Source organism: Grammomys surdaster, unplaced genomic scaffold (assembly GCF_004785775.1).
Source record: "Grammomys surdaster isolate TR1022 unplaced genomic scaffold, NIH_TR_1.0 224, whole genome shotgun sequence".
Lineage (NCBI taxonomy): Eukaryota > Metazoa > Chordata > Mammalia > Rodentia > Muridae > Grammomys > Grammomys surdaster.
The window spans coordinates 9,162,921-9,169,821 of record NW_021604669.1 but is presented as its reverse complement, the minus strand read 5'-3'; the positions used below and the strand labels follow the sequence as shown (position 1 = coordinate 9,169,821).

General features: G+C 40.0%; 1 non-coding gene across 1 annotated transcript; it reads right to left on the bottom strand.

The window, feature by feature from the left end:
* Window positions 1–1,164: 1,164 nt before the first annotated feature.
* Window positions 1,165–1,308, bottom strand: LOC114625939. Its single transcript, XR_003712152.1, has one exon. It is a non-coding gene; the product is annotated as a small nucleolar RNA SNORA48 (small nucleolar RNA).
* Window positions 1,309–6,901: the final 5,593 nt, after the last annotated feature.

Here is a 6,901-nt window from a genome sequence, read left to right as displayed (position 1 = left end):
AATATATTCCTCTGTGCACACATCTTCATTTGTAAATGTTTATTGTAATGAATCATTGGTCTGGTTTGAGATCTCCAGCTTTTGTGACACCATCAATATTGGATACTCATTGGGAAACTTCCCAGATATCCCTCTTTGGATCATCAGGACTTGCTGTTTCATGTGTCCCAACAGTTCACAGATGACATACATTTTGGGGTAGGACAACTCAGAGCCCTGGATATGGGCCTGGGTGGTACCATTGCTGATCAGCATGCTAGCTTTACCTTATCTGCACCATCAGGGCAAGCTCTTTCAGCACTGTTCTGCCTAGGCCACCAATGTCACCATTTGCAGAAGGTAGGGCCAGCTTTCCTGATCTCATACCCTTGGGGCCCACACCCAGACCTTTGTCTCCAGAGCCAGTTCCACTGCGATGCCTAATCATAGTGAGAGGTCCACTTTCCCAAGTGCTGCAACCTGTGAAGTGCTAAGCCAGCTCTCAAGCTCTCATACCCATTTATCACTTACCTGTATCTTTTCCATCAGGGCTAGTTCCACTGTGCTGCCCAGGTGAGATACAAGGCCCACTCTCTTAAATGCTACAACCAGTGAGGGACAGGACTAGCTCTCCCTTGCCCATGACCCTGTGAGCAGCTTTCTTGACATTGAGAGATGGTGGTGGGTGTTACTTCTGTGCCTGTGAGACCTAACATCAGATGAATGGCAGGGTCAGCTCTTCCACCCTTGAGTCTGGCTTACCTGTGCTACCAGAGCTAGAGCTGCTGTACTGCCTGGGCAAGGTATAGATGCCACTCTCCCAAGTGGCACAGCCAGTGGGGGTGGGGGAGGTCAGTTTTAATTGGCCCTTGGATATCTAAGTGCTCACTGGTGGCTGCCCTAACCAGGACATCCCCATGTTCTCTAGTATTAATATAAGCTATAGACATGGACACCAACAAACCCTGTTGTGAGGTAGCTGCAGACCTAGACATGGCACTCAGTGGTAGCTCAGGCTTGGACTCTACCATGGTCCCAGATGAGGCTTTTCCAGGTGAGGCACAACAGGGCAAGCCTGTGGGTATCTTTCCCCGCCTGCACTAAATGTCATGCTATAAAGCAGGTTTTTGTCTGTTGTCCTCCTTCTGCTGAACTACCTGGATTTGATTTTGTTTGGTTTGAATTTTATGTGTCCTAGGCATAAAACAGCTTTGGCCACTAAACCAGGCATCAATCTAGGATGAGCAAAGCACTGCCATCTGCTCTGCTCCCAACTGACATAAGAGCAACACCATGAACAAGGTATTTCTTTGTCCATTTCTAGGGGGTTAAGTGTAACTTGGTCTTAAGTATATCTGTCTCTAGTCTTCCTTACTTCCCTTGTGAAAACAAAGCAGTCACATTCTACCTAAGGACTATGTGTGGATGTGGGCCCAAAGGCATGAGATCAGAAGGGCATAGATCTTCCATGTAACAAGAAACAAATACATCATTAGGGAAAAAACTTGAGCTTCCCTTGGCAGTCTAGCCCGCCAGATATTGATCTATTTCTGTGTCTTACATGTGTCATTGACTTCATTAGTATTTCCTGTTTTGCTTTTGCTTGTGCATCTCAACTTGCTATTTTCCTTCATTCCCATGGATAGTAGCCAGAATGGAGTGATTAGCATTGTGGAAATCTGGAAGAGAGGACAATGTATTGATCACTATTGATTAAATGATCATCCAGGGATGGCATAAAGTCATCCTTAGGTAGTTGTGGGAATGTTGATTGCCTGTGTTGAAGAAAATTCACGTTGGAACCTTAGATGCCACTGTCAACAAACAGTTGACTGTTTTGTATCACCATAATAAAAAAATGCAGAGAAAGAATTTAAAGGGTGAAAATAGTGTGGATTATGGTTTCAAGATTTCACCAGTGGTCAGCTAGTTTGATGTATTTACATAAACTGTGAGAGAGAATATTATGACAGAGAGGGCATGTTGTAATAAGAGATAGATAGATAGATAGATAGATAGATAGATAGATAGATAGATAGACAATAGACAGATCAATAGATAGATAAATAAATAGATAGACAGACAGATAGATAGATAGATAGATAGATAGATAGATAGATAAGGGGTAGGAACCAGGGACAAGACATAGTCCCACATAAAAATGTCCCAATGCTTTCTCTAACTAGGACCTACCTTTGGAAGTTCCTTACAATTTTGTCAAACTGTGAAAACATCAGTGAATTAATACATTGAGTGTAATCAATATACTTATGATTCAACAACCTGGTTACCAATTCTTCAATACATGATATTCTGGAGGATCATTTGTATCCAAGCTATAATATTAGGTAATACATATATATGGTCTCGAACACTCCTTTAGGGCAACAAAGTCTTTTTTAATATGACACGCAGTTAAAAGATTTTTCTTGCATCTCAGTTCTGTTATTAGTTCAGTGAAAACATAGAAATTGGTGGTAGAGCTGCTGATAAGAACAACAACACTCATGAAATGTCTACTTCTTATCAAGCATTCTAAGTACTAATTTGTATATTACTTTAACTTCCCAGTACACAGTGAGAGTGGAACTATATTTGCCATCTTTATTAATGAAAGTTCAATGACTCGAATAGAGAGATAAAGCAAATAAATGAAAGAGAAGAATTTGATTAAATGCAGCTATCCTGTATACCCTATCCTCATAAAGACATTTTACTACACTACTTTCAAACACTGGGCAAAATAAAAGAGACAATATTCAATTAAATACATATAGTATATGTTATAGAATTCACAATTATAATAGTATATAATGCCCAGTGTATATTATTTCATGTTTAATATTATATACTTTGTGTGCTGTATAATGTCATATATGTCAATATGTAATAAATAATACATGCTGCCTGACACTTAGTTAACACCATACTAAGCATATCACTTATAATCTCAGGTAATTTTGACACATTTTAGTATCATGGAATAATTATGCTTGATGATAGGTTGAACTCAATTGAATAGATTTTTGATTTTCTGATGTTTATAAATCATGAGAGAGGTGATATCTGAATTCTGGTTTCCTTGTACTAAAAAGAAGGCTTCCACATTCTTCCATATAGAATATGTCACTAGTTAGTACACCATTAATGAAAATGACAAAGAACAACTTTTGTGCACGGAGTACATCAGGTGATAATGTATCACTAAGACTGAACCTAGATTTAGAGAGTGATACATTTTATTATTTTGCTTTAAGGCAAAAGTTGAAGATCTCCACAATGTCCAGATTGCCCATACTGTAGTAGTCAAAGAAGGACTTCATGGTAAGCATTTTCATAATGATGGAGTTATGAGTTTGGCATTTGCTGCTGTGTATATGTATTAATCTTCTCAGATCAAAGGTTTAGGAAATATTATGGAAGACAGTTTGGAAATGATGTACCAGTTGGAGGATTAGAAACAGAGTTAGAGTCACAGTATGATGGCTTCTGTGTATAGCATATTGTACACATGAACTCACAGCATTTCTACTTAACTGCTCATAATTATGCCAGGTACAGTTTCAGCATGTGGGGCTGACGTGATGGATCAGCCATTAAAATCTACCTCACAAGCGAGTCACGGGCAGAAGTCATAGTGACTTTCACCCTGCCAATACTGAAAGATATCTGTATTCCCCCTGAACACCCACACTCCAGTGTCATTCCCTTCCCCACATCCTGCCTTTCTGTGTTTATAACCCCTGTGTCAATGAATCACGATTTGAGAAAAAATAAATTATAAAAAAAAGAGATTAAAAGAGAAAGTAAAAATGAAAAAAAAATAAATCCAGCCACTGTTGAATAATAATAATAAAAAAAAAGTTATTTAAAAAAAATCTACCTCACAACCAGCAGTGGTGGCACACACCTTTAATCCCAGCACTTGGGAGACAGAGGCAGGCAAATTTCTGAGTTCGAGGTCAGCCTGGTCTACAGAGTGAGTTCCAGGACAGCCAGGGCTATACAGAGAAACCCTGTCTCAAAAAAAAAAAACAAAAACAAAAACAAAAAAACCCCAAAAAACAAAAAACAAAAATTCTAACATGGTTAAAGAGGAGCCACAGGACCCCCCCCCACACACACACACCTTCTATAGAGAGGCTATTGGGAGTTGATGGCTGCGTGAAAGGACCAGTCATTTTCTTCGATGATGTGACTGCTGCAAGGTTGCCATGCAATACTAGATGGCTTTAAACTCATGTGCATCTGGACAGCACTAGTTGAACTCAAGGAAAAAAAAAAGAAGTATATGAAGTTTTAAAGAGCTGACGGGTGTCACTCGAGTCAGTCGCAGAGAAGACAGATGATGGTGGAGGGGTGTGATCAGCATACAGTATAAAAATCTATGAAGATTTCAAAGAATAAATGAAATGTGTTATTTGGAAATAAATATCATGTAGGGTTCAGACTACACAGGGTTTGAAGGCAATGGTAATGGATTCGGATCTTCAAACCATAGAGATCATCTAGGAGCAGGCTTGCCTGTCTGTAAAAAGCTTGGGCATGATTGAAGCCATCCCTGACTCACTTTCAGCTAAGCACCGAATACTTGATTAGAATCGAGGCCAGTCCGAGAGCTCTAGTGGTATTTCCCGGGAGTCTAAATCACAGGGTTTTGACATCTCTGATTTAAAGAGAAATTGAAATTGCTACACTACTCATTCAGGCTGAAACTACTTTTAGGCTTGACAAGGAGAGCCATTGGAAACATAAATCTGCCTCCTAATAATGATTCAGGTTTGAGGTTCTTCCTGCTTTCATTCCATAGAACGAGACAGCAGGAGAAATAACGACGCCTGACATGCTCTCTCATTACATTTGTAGAGCATCTTTATGAAAGTGATCTCATTTGATCTTTGTAAAAACCCTGTAAGGGGAGCACTATTATCTTCATTCAGCTGCAAGCAAACAGACACAGGAAGTGTAAGACAAGCAAAATTGTGTTTGCTCACCTCTTTTTCTCTGACCCTCTCAGCTAGGCAAAGTCTGAGATCTCCATGGGTAGATGCAATGCTTTAGTTAGCGCCCGAGTCCATGACCAAAGTGGCATAAGCCAACAAGCTATGCAGTGTGTCTGAAGTGTGCTCTGTTGAATTCTTTCTATCATTCCCATACAAACCTGTCATTAAGCATGGGGCTGCATTTTTAATGGCACTTATATTTTGTATGTATGTATGTATGTATATGTGTATATATATATGTGTATATGTGTATATACATATATCTATGATATGTACATCTATAGATTTATTCTTCAAAAAGAATAAAGAAAAGTGATCATCTTTAACACCCCATAATTTTAGTACTTTTTTCATTATATACATATATCATATACTAACATGATTTTAAAAAGTCTTACTAACTTCATGTTAGAGACCTGGCTAAAGACATTGTGATAATCTTGTTGTCTGTATTTGAGTAATAAGCACATACCATGTGGCAGCCATTACTTTAAGCTCTGTAAAAGTGAATGTTGTTAGACACTGCCTGAGACTTTAACCATTCAGTGCCACAGCCTCTACTACAAATCTGAATTATGTGCAAGCCTATCTGTGCTAGGTTATGGAGGGTAATATAGTAACTGAGTAGTTTAAAACTCATCGTCTTTATAGCTCGTGATTCTATAGATCAGGCATCCTAATCTGCCTCAGTTTCCTCTGTGAGGACAGGACACACAAGGATACAAGCTCTGTCAGTTAGCCTCAGAGGTGCTAATGGGTCAGGTGAGAAAGAATCACTTCAAATTAACTCAAAGCATTGGCAAACAATTTCTTTCTAGCTGTGGGTGAACAGGTTATTCTTAGTTTTTAGAAGCTGTTCCCAGACTTGTACCTATCCTCTCCTTTTACTCAGCAGTGGGATTCCACCTTCGCCCTGAATGTCCCTCCTAACTGGAATATAGTTGACTTCTTTCAAGTCAAGAAAATTCTCTAGTTTTAATCGACTCATAGAACTGGATGGTACACACCCACTAATCTGTCTTATTATCAGTTACTCAGGAGTTCATGTGTCTGTGTGTGTGTGTGTGTGTGTGTGTGTGTGTATCTGTGTCTGAGTGTGTGTCTGTGTCTGTGTGTGTGTGTGTGTCTATGTGTGTGTCTGTGTATGTGTGTGTGTCTGTGTGTGTGTGTCTGTGTGTGTCTGAGTGTGTGTCTGTGTCTGTGTGTCTGTGTCTGTGTGTGTTTGTGTGTGTGTGTGTCTGTGTGTGTGTCTGTGTATGTGTGTGTCTGTGTGTGTGTGCATCTGTGTGTGTGTGCGTCTGTGTGTGTGTCTGTGTGTGTGTCTGTGTGTGTGTGTGTCTGTGCACATATGCAGACTAGAGAAGGACATTGGGTGTTCTGCTCTAAAGATCCATATCATATACTTTTTTTTGAGGTTATATTTCTTAGCAGACCTGGAGTTAGGCTGTCAAACATCATGTTCTGTTAATACTTCTGTTTTGGCTCCCCACAGTGATGGAGTTTGCATAGCCACACCTGGCCTTTTACGTTGGTGCTAAAATTTACACTCTGGCTGGCCAGCCCTCACGGTCATATAGCAAGTACCTCCTGAGTCATCTCCCCAGCTCTGATGACTCAGTAGTCTTAATGGCCCCTGAAGAAAAATAAACAAGCAAACTCATTTCATGTGTAAGTAAAAAGGACTGTGATCTTGGATATACTGGGTCAAGGAGATACAGTAGTATTCTTCCTACCATGTACATCAAGATTGTTACAGGTTGAGTGTCACACCCATGCCAGAGTATTTCTACTTTTGCTGTGCAGTGTCCTTCCAGAGCACAACCTGTAAAAACAGCGGCTGTCTGTGACATCACCAGCTGATGATGAGTAGGAGAGAGAGAGAGAGAGAGAGAGAGAGAGAGAGAGAGAGAGAGAGAAGA